At 48.0% G+C, this 20,291-nt stretch overlaps 4 non-coding genes across 4 annotated transcripts; 2 read left to right on the forward strand and 2 right to left on the reverse strand.

Moving 5' to 3' along the window:
- The first annotated feature begins 10,429 nt into the window (after positions 1-10,429).
- LOC119092869 (U1 spliceosomal RNA) lies at positions 10,430-10,596 on the forward strand. Its single transcript, XR_005093557.1, has one exon. It is a non-coding gene; the product is annotated as a U1 spliceosomal RNA (small nuclear RNA).
- Positions 10,597-11,044: 448 nt separating this feature from the next.
- LOC119092871 (U5 spliceosomal RNA) lies at positions 11,045-11,158 on the reverse strand. The gene has a single exon (XR_005093559.1). It is a non-coding gene; the product is annotated as a U5 spliceosomal RNA (small nuclear RNA).
- Positions 11,159-19,195: 8,037 nt separating this feature from the next.
- LOC119092870 (U1 spliceosomal RNA) lies at positions 19,196-19,366 on the forward strand. The gene has a single exon (XR_005093558.1). It is a non-coding gene; the product is annotated as a U1 spliceosomal RNA (small nuclear RNA).
- Positions 19,367-19,815: 449 nt separating this feature from the next.
- Positions 19,816-19,930, reverse strand: LOC119092872 (U5 spliceosomal RNA). The gene has a single exon (XR_005093560.1). It is a non-coding gene; the product is annotated as a U5 spliceosomal RNA (small nuclear RNA).
- Between the last annotated feature and the right edge of the window lie 361 nt (positions 19,931-20,291).

The following is a 20,291-nucleotide window of genomic DNA, read 5'->3' on the forward strand; positions in this document are numbered from 1 at the left end:
TGACGAAGTTTGAGATATTGGCTTCACATTTTAAATGGGGTGGTCTGACTATTTGTTACATACCAATATTTAACTCATATTATAATTGCTATGCAGCTTAGAGTATCCCTGTGTTAAAAATATGGTCCATATATACAGTACAGTCATTTGCCGGTCAGCAAACCATGACAACTACAGGAAACATGTGGTTAAAGCAGCCATAAGGGGCCACTTTAAGAAATCTGGCGCAAATATCCAAGAGTATGGAATAAAATAAACCCACTGCATGCCTTGTGGCATCATAATTTGTCTTATGGCAAAACTCGATGCATTAAAACAAAAAAAATGGCTAACTGGTTACCAATCATGTGTTGAAAGCAGGCAAGGTAAGCAATTACTTGGTCCACAGGAGACTTACTGGCTTCTTCCTGCTCCCCAAAAACAAAAATTCAGTACCTTTTGCATTGTCTGCTGCCAGACCGAGTCATCCGACTTACTCGCCAAATATAAATATCAATCATGCCCACCAACCTTCGAGATTAAAATGCGAAACAAGTAAGGGGTGTGCATGATAAACATCTCCAGAGGGCAGGATTTCGCCATCAAACACTTCTGTATTACTTGCGTCAGGTCTGTCCCAAGGCTATGTATGGCAGCATTTATTCTGATGCTAGTGCCTTGCCAGGTAGCATGGTGAGTGAGACACTCGGAAGGCTTGAATTTATCATTATTGAGCACCGCCATGAATGAAGAAAACGGTTAACCGAAGCTTTAAGAGGGCGAAAATGGCGGTAGAAATAAGTTCCGTGCTTCAAATTGTCTCCTTCATTCCCTGTGAATTGTTCACGCTTGGGTGCATATCAAACATGTTTGGGCGGCTGGCGAATTAATCCAATTCATGTATAAAATACGTACAAGTTTGCAGTTGGAGCATCTTGCAGAGAAATTGGGCAACATTTTAAGCAGCAGATGGTACCTCTAAAGACAATTGAAAAGGAAGGACGAATAAAGTGGTATGACATTGGTATGATACCAAGAAAAACGAAAGTAGCTAAATAAATATAAAGACAGGTACTTTTCTCGCAAAATTTTGTTATCAGCTGATTTGACTTAAAATCTTTTAATAGAAGTGCTCAAATGGTGATATTCATCCTGTAAGTTTCATTTATAAGACATTTCTTGAACTTTTCATCCATGCATTTCGGGAGTGATGCAATGAAGTGGTCAAGTTTTCTCGGGAAAAATGAATGCGTGGAGGGAAATTATCTACCAGACCTTTTGGTGTTTGCACCAGGCTCTGCTTTCGTGGTGTGATGGTGGGACCAAAAAAATAGGGGATGCGTGAAAACCTTGCATTTGGCGCACAGCTGCGGATTGTGATGCATTTTGTAAACAAACCAAACTCAATGCGTGCAAGCGGCTGGGGCCGCTGGGGTTCTTGGGCTTGGAGGTACCTGGCGCCCTTGCTCTGTGCATACATGGGACATGATTCAGATGTAGGTGAGGCAGGACATAGCCATTGGGGTCCAGGTTCTGCGAAACCTCGTGCATGCTTGGTGGTTTCAAGTGAGCTCGGTTTAGGATGACATCTGAAAACCTCAGGAAAGTAAATAGGGGTTTGGCATGTGCGATTAGACAATGTCAGGCAGGAGTGAAAAATTCACAAAATATGGGGGAAAGGAGTGAAACATTCCTTTTCGTAGGGTGTTGCTTTACACCCAAAGTCGGCAATTCTAGGACACTGCCATTTTCGCTTGTGCCACATGACTCACTGACACAACATTGTTCGCAATGATTGACTCACGATTTAGCACATGAAATGTATGAAGAACGTGATTTAGATCATGGCTCCAAGAGATCTTTAGTAGTGAAACGATTCAGCACTCGACCCATCCCAGAAACGATTGACCCATGAGTCAATTCATGATTCAGCTCGAGTCGAAAACAATTCGGCTGCTGGTTGAACCACCAGCAGACGATTCTGGGTGCCAGATTTCGGCTGAGTTTGAATTGTGCCGGTGGCGACCCTCCAGCGCGCAATGGCGGTTTTATCCGCGATCGCCGATCGAAAGCAATCGCGGCTACTTGAGCCATATATAACCGTTTAATAATTTTGATGGAATCTGAAATAATTGAGTCGTTAAATTTGGCATGTAAATCAAGACAGAGTCGTTTTCCCAAACTCAAAATCATTATGTCGATAAGATCTGAATTGTTCGACAAGCGTAACGAATTAATGGTGAATCGATTATGGAAAAATTTATCGAACACACGTCTGGTACAATGATTAAATTTTGCTCAGATCTGATTGTTCTGGTCTTAACAGTCTCACGCTAGTGATGCATACAGTTTTACTCTGTAGAGACTATTGTATCAGTGCCCTGCCTCACAGGATTTAGTACATAAGGCTGTTAATGTGCGCGCCCAACGTTACCCGTTCAATAACTGCGTATCTCTCTCAGTGCTGCCACCTATAGACCATTATCAGAAGTCCCAGTGGGTGCGTCCGCCGCCGATACCGCCGCTTGTAGGTAGTAGCAGCAAGCGCCGAGAATACGTAGGCTTTTTGCGCGGCGTTATTTCGTCAAGTAAATCACATACAACTGAACAGTATGACTTCTACCTATTAGAAACAATGGTATCAGTAACTTATAGCTTTTGTTGTAATATTTGTTGCGGAAAAGGCTGCTCTGAACAACACAATTTCTCTGTTTAGTAAATATGCTCTTTGATACGGCATTGTTTGCTGCGATCATCGTACCTCGCATAACATTGATTGTGAGCCATTTGATCGCCGTCATGTCTGGAAATCGTGCTCACGAACGGCAGATATGGTCGGCTCGACCAGGATACGTATCGGGGCCTTGATCGCCGCATGGCTGAATGGGATGACAGGACTTGAATAGCGTTATTTTGACGTGACGAACGTCAAGATGGCCCTGAAATACTGTTGGCTTGATTGTTTTCCTCCATCTTCGCGGACGTGTAGCTGAGAAATTAGACGATTTTAGATCTTAGGAAGGCAGGTCTTTGAACTGCATCGAGTGCTGTTGAAGATGGATGTTTCAGTTCCAAACCCGCTTAGAAATGTGCAAGACTTCCTTTAGGGGTGGCCAGTACAGCGAGACGTGTCGCAAGAAGTACAAGAAACCCAGTTCCAGGTTCCGAAGTCGATCTCCTCATGTTGGACAGCCACGCGCCGGGAGCCCAAGCAACGACACGCGCCTGCGTCAAGTTCTCCACTCTTTGAATGCCGTGAAAAGAGTTCGCCCTCATCTTCGAGCCCCTACTACCGCTGCGATTCGGAATACCAGGTTCAGCCAAACAAAGCAAGATGTACAAGTGATTCCTGAAGGCTGCGCCGACAAATAACATCATGGGATCAGTCGTGCTGCATTAGGGTGGCATGCAAAAAGATCAGGTCACAATTTCGGACCGCACGACGTGGCAGCTGCCGACGGTCAACCCACGTCGCATATCGGCTCCTTTCCTGCCAGCATCACTCTCCAGGGCAGGACAGCTCACGAAGCAGTGCACGTCTTTCGTGAAGTTCGTGGGACGCTGCTCTCCGGACACGCCGGCAATACTCTGGGCATGCTGCCCATCATTACCCTCGAGGCTGTCCGCCATATGCCAACGGAAAATTGGGACAAGCGAAGCATCCGCGTTCAACAACTTGCAACAAGCCTGCTGTTGGCGCTGGTAGTCGAGCAACCGTGTCCTCGCAGCAAAGAAGGAAGGAAAAACGAGCCGCTGATGGCCGATTCTGCGCCTTCCGGCATCTGTGAAGACGTGACGGCAGACCTTTCCTCTCACGCTGGTCGCCACTTGCTCATCAACGTGAACAGGCTATGCGTGACCGATTGGTCTTGCATTTGCCAGAGGAGACAATCGAGCCGGCTAACTGATCTAAGTCGCCAAGAGCACTCGGTGTTCCAGTCCGTTTCTGCCCCGATCGAGTTCCTCAAGACGTCACGCTGAGACCGTCGGGGTGCTCCGTCATATCGTCCCCCATCCGGAAAGCGTGCTGTAGGGGAGCCAGAAGACGTGCCGTAGGGGGCAGTTCCAACACCCATACTATCGATCCGAGCTTTCTAGAGCGAAGAAGACGTTCATCAGTGCTGCCAGCTATAGATACGTGACCCTTAAGTGAAGCTGTCACAGCGAATGGATGTGTCTCACGTGGCCGAACACAGCGAGTCGTTGTGACGCTTGTCGTGCGGCGTCTCCGCTAACAGCTACTGCGAACGCGACGGCTGATAAGCAGCCCAACTGACAGCCACCTTACAGTATTGCAGCCCTAGGTGGCGGACTTGGAACCAAGGATACGCAACTTGCTCAACAGATGGCAAAGCGAAATAGTCATTTGAGTCGTTTAAAGGCAAGTTTAGTGGTGCGGCGCACGGGGCCGGTTTGTTTTCTTCCTCGCGAATTTAGCATTAAAACGAAAATATTGCACCGTGTATTTGTCTGTTTTGCCAGCTGTTTGCTCATTAAGCAAGCGTTCGTGTGCGGATTCCAGGAGGTTACCTCAGTCGTCACTAGATGGTGTTGTACGTGGCTTTTTGGTGACAGGTTGCTTCAGCGAATTTCGAAAGTGCTGCTGGACGACCGAGAAGCGTTTGATGAGTCGTGCAGGGTGTTTGAAATGTGTTGCAACGACCGTCTAATGCAGAACATGAAGAGAGCAGAACTTGAGAGATGTGGACAGATGAATACATTGATTGCGCGCCGTCGTGCCTTGCCAAGGACGATGTAGTGCCAAATGTGAATGGCGGAACTCGGGGACATCGGCAGGCACAGGTTTTCGTCAGTCGATTCGGTGGCCGAAGACCCATCTGACACGACCTCAGCAAGTGGTTTGCTCCTTTTGCGGCTCTCAGCCAAGGAGTCCTTTTTTCGCGTCGTCGATTTCGTCACTTTTCCGTTCGATCTAGCTCCAAACACACCTTTTCGCTTAGTTTTTGTTCTCTTCTCGCTCCCCTGATATGGGGAAGCGAACCAAACGTAAGAAGGGTGATACCGACACTGACTCGAACTCGGCCTCTGACCTCGATAATGCCCTGGACGTAGACGATGGAAGTATCGCCAGCCCCGCTTTTGCTGCCACCTCACCTGATGACCCTCGCGCGCCCCAGGCCATGACCGTTCGTACGCACACTTCCACCGCGGTGGGTGGACAACGGGCTTCGTCTCCGTCCAACGCCACCAGTTCCGACCCTCGCTCGTCTTTGACCACTCCGGTGCCCGCTCGCCCTGATGCTGACCCTCGCTCGACAACGACCAGTGTTCGCCAGCCCTCTGAGCCAATCCTGGATGCTCTCGGATCGTACGTTGTCGTCCAACCTTGTGACGAAGATGTGTCGTTTCGAAAGATCAACGTTTTTTGGCCATCAAAGCAAATCAAAGCTATCTGCGGTCCGTGCGAACTCAAGATTGAAGCGCCAGCAAACGGATCACTCATCATCAAAACAACCACTCGCGCGCAAACCAAGGCCCTACTCAAAACAGCTGAATTTTGCGGCAAACAAGTCAAAGTCTCGCTGCACCATGCCAGAAACACCAGTAAGGGCACCATCTTCGCGCCTGAGCTCCGCTTCATGACGGAGGACGAGATCCTAGCGGAGCTCAGAGATGAGCAAGTTTGCCATGTCCGTCGGCTGACGACTTTCAGAGATGGTCAGCGTCACGACACCAGCCTGCTTGTTATCACCTTTGGTACCACCCGACTTCCAGATTCGCTCACCGCTGGTTACCTTCGTTATAAAGTAAGAGTATTCATTCCAAATCCACTCAGGTGTTTTAAATGTCAACGGTTCGGACACGGCAGCAAGTACTGCAAACAGAGTGCCAGATGCTTGAAGTGCGGCGAGACTCCTCACGAGGGATCTGCCTGCACATCACCCCAGAAATGCCTGAGCTGTGGAAGTGCTGATCACGCCGCCAACTCTTCTCAGTGTCCCACGTGGAAAAAAGAAAAAGAAATTTGTTCTGAAAAGGCAAAGACAGGTGTGTCGTACCCCGAAGCACGGCGCACCGTTGAAACTAAAATGTCGTCGCAGCCCAGCAAAACATATGCCCAAGTAGCAAAAGCCACGATGGCCACATGTGCAACACAGACCGACCCTATCACCCATCTGCCTCCTCTGAAACTTTTCAACCCTCGCCCCTCGGTTTCAGTTGAGTCAACTACGCAGACCCAGACGAAAAATGCCGTTGAGTCGCCCTTGGCTGGACGTTCGGATGCCCAGGCGCCCGTGCACCCCTGTCCCCAGGTCGGCCGGCGTTCCAGCCCGCCGGCTGTGAGTGATTCACGCGCGGGTCAGGCCGTCCGGCGTTCTAGCCCCCAGGCTATGAACAGTCGGCGGCCCGGACCCTCTGGCCACCACACAAACATCACCTCCCCTTCCCCCACCACAACACCTGTCGAAACACGCCCGAACGAAGACCGCCGGTCCCGTCCACCGGTGAGGGTGGCGATGGGACGGCCTAGGTCTGTTTCGTTCGGGCGATTCCCATCAACCGGTGGGAATGGATCCCTTCATCACTAAATGTCTTTCATCTTACAGTGGAATTGTCGCGGTCTCATTTCAAAATGGTCCGAAATGAAAGCACTTTTTGCCGTACTAACTCCAATCATCATTGCCGTACAGGAAACATGGTTTCGTCCCACCGACACATATAACTTTAAAATGCCAAATTACTCGTTATATCGCTATGACACGATGGACGGTGAGCGTCGCCAAGGTGGGGTGGCGCTGTACATCAGTCAAAAATTAACACACACGCCACTCACTCTTAACACACCTCTTCAGGCTGTTGCAAGTTCAGTTCGACTGCATGGCCGTACCATCGATATATGCTCAATATACATTACACCAAATTATAATAATACGGAGCTCTTACGGCAACTTGACCAACTCGTTGCTCAATTTCAAAACCCTTTTCTCATCCTCGGCGATCTCAACGCTCACAGTCCAGCTTGGAGTAACGGCACCCAAGCCGTTAATCGCCGAGGACATTTGGTTGAAGATTTTATTGATACACACAACTTAGTCCTGTTAAACAAAGGCAATAATACTTATCACCACTTACCCACTGGTACAGAAACAGCCATCGACCTGTCGCTGTGCTCTCCCTCAATAGCAACGTACTTTGATTGGACTGTTGAGGGAGATATACACGACAGCGACCATTTTCCAATTAAACTTTACACCACTTTTGACGCAACCGCTGACGAAGTTTTGCGATCCATACGCCGCTGGAATTTACGAAAAGCAGACTGGGCCAAATTTCAAGAACTTTGTTATGTGAACCGTGACTGTTATGAATCACCAGAGCAGGGTGTTGGCCTTATTACACATATTATTCATGCTGCAGCAACCGCGACAATTCCACTAACTAAAACGCCATCACGCCGCATCCCAGTACCATGGTGGACGACCGAAGTTAAGAACGCTATTGCGCGTCGGAAACGTGCTTTCCGCTGCTTTCGTCGCCACCATGATGTACCTCATCTTCTTGCCCGAAATTATGAGCGTGCTCGAACCAGACGAATTATAAGGAGTGCCAAACGTCATTCTTGGCAAGCATACATCCAGCAGTTCACTGCTGCTACTCCCCTAAGCCAGCTATGGGGACTGGTTCGGGCACTTTCCGGAAAACGCACCTCTATTTCATTGCCCACTTTACGCATTAATAACCAAATCATTTCGGCAACACCTCTTATCACCAATGCTCTTGCTGAAAGTCTTTCTCAGTGTAGCTCATCCGGAAATTACCGACCAGGATTTGTGGAAACTGCGCAAGCCCGTTTTCGTTTACATACTGATTGTTTTGTTTCCGATAACACCGAAGACTATAATTTACCATTTTCATTTCTAGAACTACAAAAGGCTATAAAATCCGCCGGCAACACCTCAGTTGGTCATGATCAGTTACACTATTCTTTTTTTCGTAATCTTTCAGAAGATATGCTTCGTTTTATATTGGCAGTTTTTAACGATTTGTGGTCAACCCATGTCTTTCCTGACGCCTGGAAAGACACCATCATTATTCCACTTGCAAAGCCAGGAAAAGACACCAAAGATCCATCAAATTATCGTCCCATTGCACTTACCAGCTGTCTAGGAAAACTTTTTGAGCGGATGGTGGTGAAGCGAATCTCTTGGATTGTAGAACGAGACTGCCTGCTTACAAAAAATCAATGTGGTTTCCGACACAATCGTAGCACAATAGACAATGTCATCAGACTTGAAACTGACATCAGACGTTCCTATAAACATCGACACAACACAACTGCTGTATTCCTGGATATTAGCCGAGCCTACGACATGGTCTTTAAACCTGCACTAATTTTCAAGCTCCATCAGTTAGGGTTTAAAGGCCATTTGGCACATTATCTTATTGGGTTTCTTTCCGGCATCAGACCATTTCGTGTGAGATGCAGATCCGCCGTTTCCGACACTCACCATCTAGAGAACGGCCTTCCACAAGGGAGCTGTATCTCACCGATTCTTTTCAATTTTATGATAAACGATTTATTTGACTCATTACCATCGGGCATTTCCTCTTCACTTTTTGCGGATGATAGCGCCATCTGGTGCTCAGACACTGAATATGACCATTCGCTGCCACGGCTCCAAGTCGCCCTAAACAAGGTGCAGCAGTGGTCAGAGCGATACGGGTTCCGCTTCTCCGCTCCCAAATCTGCAGTTATGATTTTCGGCAAAAATATGCGTGGTACTCCCAATTTTCGGCTTCGACTAGATGGACACCACATTCCTTTCGTTTCGTCTTTCAAATTTCTTGGCATCGTACTTGACCCCAGATTATCGATGCGACAGCACGTGGAGCATGTTCGCTCCAAATGCCTAAAAAGACTAAATTTATTTAGATGCATTTCCGGGTCAACATACGGTGCCGACCGCCAATCGTTATTACGTCTATACAGATCCTTAGTTCTTCCCATCATTGAATATGGCTCCGTGGTATATGCAGGAGGCAGCCAACACACTCTCAAACCACTATCCACCATACAAAATATGTTTTTGCGAGTTGCCCAAGGAGCTCTGCGTACTTCCCCGATTTCAGCGCTTGAAGTGGACGCGCATGTTATGCCTCTTGCCCTCCGACGAATGGAACACACATTGAGATACATCACAAAAGTGCGACAAAATCCCAGTCACCCAGCATTTAAATCCATACATGTCTTACCTCACATTCACCATAACTACGTAGGACCGGCAGAACGTCGCTCAGGACTTACAATAGCATCTCGAACCACTATCTACTGTACCACTCTTCAGTTTACTTTACCGCCTTCTTCCATGCCACCTGTTTTAATAGTACCACCATGGCAGTTAACCCCTCGGAAAGTTATGCTTCTTTTTGATGATCCCAAACGCATTTTCACAACAAGTTATGTTCAACAAACATTTAATCGTCTAATTTTCAACAATCAAAATAGCAGCTTTATTTACACCGATGGCTCCAAGGCCAATAACCACACCGGATGTGCAGTTATTTGCACTGAACATTGCCATAAAAACTGTCGGTTACCGGATGGCACCTCAGTATATTTGGCTGAATTATTTGCTCTTTTCCTTGCATTGCAACACATTCAACAACACACCCACAAAACGAAGACAATAGTGATTTGTTCGGATTCAAAGACAGCTGTGCAATCTCTTATTGACCCAGACTTCACACACCACCTCCTTGTTAAAATCGTCAATCTCTATCATATATTACATACACAGGATATGAATATCAAATTTCTATGGATTCCAGGACATACAGGCATCATGGGCAATGAACGGGCTGACCAACTAGCCAAGGAAGCTTTGACAAACCAACACATCATGGAGATCCCTGCTGATCATGCATCTACAAAACATTCCATTCGCACAATGACAAAACAATTTTGGCAACAACAATGGACCGATACTACCAGAACACAACTTCATGATATCAAACCAGACATTACACCTTGGCCATCAACGCATCGTAAAGACCGTCTGGAGGAGAAGGTGCTAGCCCGTTTACGAATCGGACACACTACACTCACACATAGTTACATATACTTAAGTCAACCTCGTCCTCACTGTCAGCCGTGCGATCATCCACTTTCGGTTAAACATATTGTTATTGAGTGCACAAAATATCAACAGCACCGCAAAGATATGCAGGCTTTCTGTCGTAACCAAAATATCGAGTTTTCTTTAAAAAACGTCCTTGGCGATGACCATCCTGAACTGCTTAACATTGTCTTTAACTTTCTCAGACTTGCCGGTTTGCTTCAAGCTTTGTAAATGTCAATAAACGTACACTTTTCTTCACATACATAATTACACCAATTTAAAATAACATCATCCAGGCGTGAAATGGTCTGAACAGGCCGAAACGCCTCAAACAAATAAATGAATAAAAATGAAAAATGGCGGAACTCATACTTACCTGGCTCAGGGGACACCGTGATCACAAAGGCGGTTCCCCCAGGGCGAGGCCCTTCCATTGCACTTCGGTTGGGTTGACCCCTGCGATTACCCCAAATGTGGGTAACTCGGGAGTACAATTTTTGTTAGCGGGGTAGGTTGCGTTCGCGCTCCAACCCTATTTACACTTAAATGAGACAAAGTCAGGCGCGGGAAGAGCGAAGGCCCTACGCACGGGTGGAGCGCGTCAAGCACATGAGAACCACGACGGACGTGTTCAGATAGGGTTGTCGGACGGGCGAAGACGCTCTGTAACGTTGTTCGTGCCGTAAAGAGTGTAAGGTATAAAGCACGTTTACCTGACACGTAGAGAGTACAGATAGTGGTGGTCCCATTTCTAAACACTGAGACAACTACACATCAGCCCGCCATTATGCCTCTCAGGATTTTAATATGCCAGCTGATTCGTTTTGTGGGACTCTTTTCGAGTATGAGTACAGGACGCTGAAAATTGTATGAGCCCCAACTGACGCATAGTGGTGCCCACGTGCCGTGTCTTATCTATCGCCTCTGAGCACCGCGCTGGAGCTCTACCAGCGCCGTTGTCATTGCCGCCCCACATGTGGTGTGGCCACCGTACGGTGACCGTAAGAAATTCGCGAATACTCATTTGAGTGTTCCCCTCCACGGAAATCTTTAGTAAAAGGCGAAAGATTTGTGCGTTTTGAAGGGAAACCAGAGATCCCGCCTGGCGCGTCAACTGGGAGACCGAGCATGTGTGCTGTGGATGGCTATCACTAGTTTATAGCGTGGCGTGACCGTTTCGTGTCCTTTTACCTAATGCTTGGACCGGTGCATACATGTGCGTGGAATCCGTTTGTACGCCCATAAATACAAGTTAAGAACCACGCGTGACTACTCTGGAAAATGTTGCAAAATCTTGAAGACTGGCAAAACAAGTTGTTAAGTTGATGTCGGCCACCTAGTGGCAGACATGAGAACTGAAGGTTTACTGCGATTTATTTGTGTGGTGGTTTTGACTTGTATGACGGCTTGTTACGCCGCGGCGAAACGGTGCTGCCCCGTCTCCCGGCAGTCTCAAGCCTGCGCTCAAGGTCAAACGGCCGCCTGCACGCGTGATGGGCCGCATTGTTTCATTGCTGCCGACCGCTTGTGGCATCTCGCACCGACATGTTCTCGCGTAACACATGTTACGCGTTAGGTGATGCATTTTGTTTTCTTTCACGGGTTCACAAGTATAAAACATTGACCTGCGGCCTAGAAAATCGGGAAAATGGCCTGTTCACGAGTGCCGCACAACCCGAAAGTGCTCACGCTTACGTTCGCGACACGCATTCAGCAGCAAAATCTTACTAACAGCCAATCATCTTCCGCGCATGGTATCATACGTGCCGCATGTTCACTTTTGCGAATGTACCAGCGGCCATGCTGTTTTGACCATATGCAGAAAACAGGCTGTATGATGACCGCGATCGCATGACGTTTCTATGACATCATTATTGCCGAGGCAATTTGAAATTGGCTCCCAATGAACCTTTTTGCACTTTTGCAGGCGTGTAACTCAGAAGCCAGAGCGTTTCGGGTCTTAAAAAGGACATGACGGTGAACTGCGTCAAAAGGTCCTCAAGATGGCTGTTTCAGTTCAAAACGTCATACAACTGTGGAGCATTTTCTTTGAGACTTGACAACACTTCTCAAACTATATGGCCACGCCTGCCCCTCATCCTGACAGAAAGGGCGAACACGATGGGGAATCCAACGTCGCAGTGAACGGTCACACGCAAAACCAATTACTTGTACACGTCAGTCATAATGCCGCTCCAGTGACGTGGCAAGACGCGAACAAGGAAGTTTTGCTGGTTGTAGCAGAAAGCGATGCAACTATGAGAACACGTGGACTTTTTACGCAACGTTCTTTCGTAAGGTAAACCACATACAACTGAACAACATGACTTCTACCTATTAGAAACAATGATACCAGTAGTATTGGCCCCCTCCCCCATCCCCGGTGCGTAAAAATGTGCGTCTGAACAACCTGCAACGTGCCTGCTGTTGGCGCTGGCAGTCGAGCAACCGTGTCCTCGCGACAAAGAAGGAATGAAAACGAGCGGCTGATGGCTGATTCTGCGCCTTCCGGCATCTATGAAGACGTGACGGCAGGCCTTTCCTCTCACGCTGGTCGTCATTTTCTCATCAACGTGAACAGGCTATCAGATCTGAGTCGCCAAGAGCATTCGGCGTTCCAGTCCGTTTCTGCCCGGATCGAGTTCCTCAAGACGTCACGCTGAGACCGTCAGGGTGCTCCGTCATATCGTCCCCCATCCGGAAAGCGTGCTGTAGGGGAGCCAGAAGACGTGCCGTAGGGGGCAGTTCCAACACCCATACTATCGATCCGAGCTTTCTAGAGCGAAGAAGACGTTCATCAGTGCTGCCAGCTATAGATACGTGACCCTTAAGTGAAGCTGTCACAGCGAATGGATGTGTCTCACGTGGCCGAACACAGCGAGTCGTTGTGACGCTTGTCGTGCGGCGTCTCCGCTAACAGCTACTGCGAACGCGACGGCTGATAAGCAGCCCAACTGACAGCCACCTTACAGTATTGCAGCCCTAGGTGGCGGACTTGGAACCAAGGATACGCAACTTGCTCAACAGATGGCAAAGCGAAATAGTCATTTGAGTCGTTTAAAGGCAAGTTTAGTGGTGCGGCGCACGGGGCCGGTTTGTTTTCTTCCTCGCGAATTTAGCATTAAAACGAAAATATTGCACCGTGTATTTGTCTGTTTTGCCAGCTGTTTGCTCATTAAGCAAGCGTTCGTGTGCGGATTCCAGGAGGTTACCTCAGTCGTCACTAGATGGTGTTGTACGTGGCTTTTTGGTGACAGGTTGCTTCAGCGAATTTCGAAAGTGCTGCTGGACGACCGAGAAGCGTTTGATGAGTCGTGCAGGGTGTTTGAAATGTGTTGCAACGACCGTCTAATGCAGAACATGAAGAGAGCAGAACTTGAGAGATGTGGACAGATGAATACATTGATTGCGCGCCGTCGTGCCTTGCCAAGGACGATGTAGTGCCAAATGTGAATGGCGGAACTCGGGGACATCGGCAGGCACAGGTTTTCGTCAGTCGATTCGGTGGCCGAAGACCCATCTGACACGACCTCAGCAAGTGGTTTGCTCCTTTTGCGGCTCTCAGCCAAGGAGTCCTTTTTTCGCGTCGTCGATTTCGTCACTTTTCCGTTCGATCTAGCTCCAAACACACCTTTTCGCTTAGTTTTTGTTCTCTTCTCGCTCCCCTGATATGGGGAAGCGAACCAAACGTAAGAAGGGTGATACCGACACTGACTCGAACTCGGCCTCTGACCTCGATAATGCCCTGGACGTAGACGATGGAAGTATCGCCAGCCCCGCTTTTGCTGCCACCTCACCTGATGACCCTCGCGCGCCCCAGGCCATGACCGTTCGTACGCACACTTCCACCGCGGTGGGTGGACAACGGGCTTCGTCTCCGTCCAACGCCACCAGTTCCGACCCTCGCTCGTCTTTGACCACTCCGGTGCCCGCTCGCCCTGATGCTGACCCTCGCTCGACAACGACCAGTGTTCGCCAGCCCTCTGAGCCAATCCTGGATGCTCTCGGATCGTACGTTGTCGTCCAACCTTGTGACGAAGATGTGTCGTTTCGAAAGATCAACGTTTTTTGGCCATCAAAGCAAATCAAAGCTATCTGCGGTCCGTGCGAACTCAAGATTGAAGCGCCAGCAAACGGATCACTCATCATCAAAACAACCACTCGTGCGCAAACCAAGGCCCTACTCAAAACAGCTGAATTTTGCGGCAAACAAGTCAAAGTCTCGCTGCACCATGCCAGAAACACCAGTAAGGGCACCATCTTCGCGCCTGAGCTCCGCTTCATGACGGAGGACGAGATCCTAGCGGAGCTCAGAGATGAGCAAGTTTGCCATGTCCGTCGGCTGACGACTTTCAGAGATGGTCAGCGTCACGACACCAGCCTGCTTGTTATCACCTTTGGTACCACCCGACTTCCAGATTCGCTCACCGCTGGTTACCTTCGTTATAAAGTAAGAGTATTCATTCCAAATCCACTCAGGTGTTTTAAATGTCAACGGTTCGGACACGGCAGCAAGTACTGCAAACAGAGTGCCAGATGCTTGAAGTGCGGCGAGACTCCTCACGAGGGATCTGCCTGCACATCACCCCAGAAATGCCTGAGCTGTGGAAGTGCTGATCACGCCGCCAACTCTTCTCAGTGTCCCACGTGGAAAAAAGAAAAAGAAATTTGTTCTGAAAAGGCAAAGACAGGTGTGTCGTACCCCGAAGCACGGCGCACCGTTGAAACTAAAATGTCGTCGCAGCCCAGCAAAACATATGCCCAAGTAGCAAAAGCCACGATGGCCACATGTGCAACACAGACCGACCCTATCACCCATCTGCCTCCTCTGAAACTTTTCAACCCTCGCCCCTCGGTTTCAGTTGAGTCAACTACGCAGACCCAGACGAAAAATGCCGTTGAGTCGCCCTTGGCTGGACGTTCGGATGCCCAGGCGCCCGTGCACCCCTGTCCCCAGGTCGGCCGGCGTTCCAGCCCGCCGGCTGTGAGTGATTCACGCGCGGGTCAGGCCGTCCGGCGTTCTAGCCCCCAGGCTATGAACAGTCGGCGGCCCGGACCCTCTGGCCACCACACAAACATCACCTCCCCTTCCCCCACCACAACACCTGTCGAAACACGCCCGAACGAAGACCGCCGGTCCCGTCCACCGGTGAGGGTGGCGATGGGACGGCCTAGGTCTGTTTCGTTCGGGCGATTCCCATCAACCGGTGGGAATGGATCCCTTCATCACTAAATGTCTTTCAATCTTACAGTGGAATTGTCGCGGTCTCATTTCAAAATGGTCCGAAATGAAAGCACTTTTTGCCGTATTAACTCCAATCATCATTGCCGTACAGGAAACATGGTTTCGTCCCACCGACACATATAACTTTAAAATGCCAAATTACTCGTTATATCGCTATGACACGATGGACGGTGAGCGTCGCCAAGGTGGGGTGGCGCTGTACATCAGCCAAAAATTAACACACACGCCACTCACTCTTAACACACCTCTTCAGGCTGTTGCAAGTTCAGTTCGACTGCATGGCCGTACCATCGATATATGCTCAATATACATTACACCAAATTATAATAATACGGAGCTCTTACGGCAACTTGACCAACTCGTTGCTCAATTTCAAAACCCTTTTCTCATCCTCGGCGATCTCAACGCTCACAGTCCAGCTTGGAGTAACGGCACCCAAGCCGTTAATCGCCGAGGACATTTGGTTGAAGATTTTATTGATACACACAACTTAGTCCTGTTAAACAAAGGCAGTAATACTTATCACCACTTACCCACTAGTACAGAAACAGCCATCGACCTGTCGCTGTGCTCTCCCTCAATAGCAACGTACTTTGATTGGACTGTTGAGGGAGATATACACGACAGCGACCATTTTCCAATTAAACTTTACACCACTTTTGACGCAACCGCTGACGAAGTTTTGCGATCCATACCCCGCTGGAATTTACGAAAAGCAGACTGGGCCAAATTTCAAGAACTTTGTTATGTGAACCGTGACTGTTATGAATCACCAGAGCAGGGTGTTGGCCTTATTACACATATTATTCATGCTGCAGCAACCGCGACAATTCCACTAACTAAAACGCCATCACGCCGCATCCCAGTACCATGGTGGACGACCGAAGTTAAGAACGCTATTGCGCGTCGGAAACGTGCTTTCCGCTGCTTTCGTCGCCACCATGATGTACCTCATCTTCTTGCCCGAAATTATGAGCGTGCTCGAACCAGACGAATTATAAGGAGTGCCAAACGTCATTCTTGGCAAGCATACATCCAGCAGTTCACTGCTGCTACTCCCCTAAGCCAGCTATGGGGACTGGTTCGGGCACTTTCCGGAAAACGCACCTCTATTTCATTGCCCACTTTACGCATTAATAACCAAATCATTTCGGCAACACCTCTTATCACCAATGCTCTTGCTGAAAGTCTTTCTCAGTGTAGCTCATCCGGAAATTACCGACCAGGATTTGTGGAAACTGCGCAAGCCCGTTTTCGTTTACATACTGATTGTTTTGTTTCCGATAACACCGAAGACTATAATTTACCATTTTCATTTCTAGAACTACAAAAGGCTATAAAATCCGCCGGCAACACCTCAGTTGGTCATGATCAGTTACACTATTCTTTTTTTCGTAATCTTTCAGAAGATATGCTTCGTTTTATATTGGCAGTTTTTAACGATTTGTGGTCAACCCATGTCTTTCCTGACGCCTGGAAAGACACCATCATTATTCCACTTGCAAAGCCAGGAAAAGACACCAAAGATCCATCAAATTATCGTCCCATTGCACTTACCAGCTGTCTAGGAAAACTTTTGAGCGGATGGTGGTGAAGCGAATCTCTTGGATTGTAGAACGAGACTGCCTGCTTACAAAAAATCAATGTGGTTTCCGACACAATCGTAGCACAATAGACAATGTCATCAGACTTGAAACTGACATCAGACGTTCCTATAAACATCGACACAACACAACTGCTGTATTCCTGGATATTAGCCGAGCCTACGACATGGTCTTTAAACCTGCACTAATTTTCAAGCTCCATCAGTTAGGGTTTAAAGGCCATTTGGCACATTATCTTATTGGGTTTCTTTCCGGCATCAGACCATTTCGTGTGAGATGCAGATCCGCCGTTTCCGACACTCACCATCTAGAGAACGGCCTTCCACAAGGGAGCTGTATCTCACCGATTCTTTTCAATTTTATGATAAACGATTTATTTGACTCATTACCATCGGGCATTTCCTCTTCACTTTTTGCGGATGATAGCGCCATCTGGTGCTCAGACACTGAATATGACCATTCGCTGCCACGGCTCCAAGTCGCCCTAAACAAGGTGCAGCAGTGGTCAGAGCGATACGGGTTCCGCTTCTCCGCTCCCAAATCTGCAGTTATGATTTTCGGCAAAAATATGCGTGGTACTCCCAATTTTCGGCTTCGACTAGATGGACACCACATTCCTTTCGTTTCGTCTTTCAAATTTCTTGGCATCGTACTTGACCCCAGATTATCGATGCGACAGCACGTGGAGCATGTTCGCTCCAAATGCCTAAAAAGACTAAATTTATTTAGATGCATTTCCGGGTCAACATACGGTGCCGACCGCCAATCGTTGTTACGTCTATACAGATCCTTAGTTCTTCCCATCATTGAATATGGCTCCGTGGTATATGCAGGAGGCAGCCAACACACTCTCAAACCACTATCCACCATACAAAATATGTTTTTGCGAGTTGCCCAAGGAGCTCTGCGTACTTCCCCGATTTCAGCGCTTGAAGTGGACGCGCATGTTATGCCTCTTGCCCTCCGACGAATGGAACACACATTGAGATACATCACAAAAGTGCGACAAAATCCCAGTCACCCAGCATTTAAATCCATACATGTCTTACCTCACATTCACCATAACTACGTAGGACCGGCAGAACGTCGCTCAGGACTTACAATAGCATCTCGAACCACTATCTACTGTACCACTCTTCAGTTTACTTTACCACCTTCTTCCATGCCACCTGTTTTAATAGTACCACCATGGCAGTTAACCCCTCGGAAAGTTATGCTTCTTTTTGATGATCCCAAACGCATTTTCACAACAAGTTATGTTCAACAAACATTTAATCGTCTAATTTTCAACAATCAAAATAGCAGCTTTATTTACACCGATGGCTCCAAGGCCAATAACCACACCGGATGTGCAGTTATTTGCACTGAACATTGCCATAAAAACTGTCGGTTACCGGATGGCACCTCAGTATATTTGGCTGAATTATTTGCTCTTTTCCTTGCATTGCAACACATTCAACAACACACCCACAAAACGAAGACAATAGTGATTTGTTCGGATTCAAAGACAGCTGTGCAATCTCTTATTGACCCAGACTTCACACACCACCTCCTTGTTAAAATCGTCAATCTCTATCATATATTACATACACAGGATATGAATATCAAATTTCTATGGATTCCAGACATACAGGCATCATGGGGCAATGAACGGGCTGACCAACTAGCCAAGGAAGCTTTGACAAACCAACACATCATGGAGATCCCTGCTGATCATGCATCTACAAAGCATTCCATTCGCACAATGACAAAACAATTTTGGCAACAACAATGGACCGATACTACCAGAACACAACTTCATGATATCAAACCAGACATTACACCTTGGCCATCAACGCATCGTAAAGACCGTCTGGAGGAGAAGGTGCTAGCCCGTTTACGAATCGGACACACTACACTCACACATAGTTACATATACTTAAGTCAACCTCGTCCTCACTGTCAGCCGTGCGATCATCCACTTTCGGTCAAACATATTGTTATTGAGTGCACAAAATCATCAGCAGCACCGCAAAGATATGCAGGCTTATTCTGTCGTAACCAAAATATCGAGTTTTCTTTAAAAAAACGTCCTTGGCGATGACCATCCTGAACTGCTTAACATTGTCTTTAACTTTCTCAGACTTGCCGGTTTGCTTCAAGCTTTGTAAATGTCAATAAAACGTACACTTTTCTTCACATACATAATTACACCAATTTAAAATAACGTCATCCAGGCGTGAAATGGTCTGAACAGCCGGCCGAACGCCTCAAACAAATAATGAAATGAAATGAAGGCGGAACTCATACTTACCTGGCTCAGGGGATACCGTGAATCACAAAGGCGGTTCCCCCAGGGCGAGGCCCTTTCCATTGCACTTCGGTTGGGTTGACCCCTGCGATTACCCCCAAATGTGGGTAACTCGGGAGTACAATTTTTTGTTAGCGGGGTAGGTTGCGTTCGCGCTCCAACCCTATTTACACTCAAGTGAGGCAAGTCAGCGCGGAGAAGAGCGAAAGCGCTCCGCACGAGTGGAGTGCGTGTGAGCACACGGGAAATCACGATGGACGCGATTCAGATAAGGTTGTCCGACGGGCGGAGACGCTCTGTAACGTTGTTCGTGCCGTAAAGAGCGTACGGTATAAAGCACGTTCACCTGACACATAGAGTAGACAGTGTGGTCCCATTTCTAAACAAACACACCTGAGACAACTTAGACACCTAAGCCATCTCAGGGTTTGAATATTCCAGCTGATTTGTTTTTTGCGGGACTCTTTCGAGCATGAGTAACAGACCGTTGAAAATTTTGTGAACCCCAACTGACGCCTAGTGGTGCCCACGTGCCTTGTCTTGCATCTGTCGCCTCCGAGCAACCTCGCTGGAGCTTTACCAATACCGTTGTCATTGCCTCCTCACATGTGACGTGGCCACCGTACGGTGGCCGTAAGAAATTCGCGAATACTCATTTGAGTGTTCCCCTCCACGGAAATCTTTAGTAAAAGGCGAAAGATTTGTGCGTTTTTGAAGGGAAACCAGAGATCCGCCTGGCGCGTCAACTGGGAGACCGAGCATGTGTGCTGTGGATGCTATCACTAGTTTTAGCGTGGCGCGACCGTTTCGTGTCCTTTTACCTAATGCTTGGACCGGTGTATCATGTGCGTGGAATCCGTTGTACGCCCATAAATAAAGTTAAGAACCACGCGCGACTACTCTGGAAATGTCGCAAAATCTTGAAGACTGCAAACAAAGTTGTCAAGTGATGTCGGTCACCTAGTGGCAGACACAGAACTGAACGTTTGCTGCGATCATTTGTGTTTGGTGGTTTTGGCTTGTATGACGGGCTTGTTGCGCCGCGACGAACGGTGCTGCCCTGTCTCCCGGCAGCCTCAAGCCTGCTCAAG

The sequence above is a fragment of the Pollicipes pollicipes genome, unplaced genomic scaffold (assembly GCF_011947565.3).
Source record: "Pollicipes pollicipes isolate AB1234 unplaced genomic scaffold, Ppol_2.1 Scaffold_3535;HRSCAF=4155_pilon_pilon_pilon, whole genome shotgun sequence".
Classification (NCBI taxonomy): domain Eukaryota; kingdom Metazoa; phylum Arthropoda; class Thecostraca; order Pollicipedomorpha; family Pollicipedidae; genus Pollicipes; species Pollicipes pollicipes.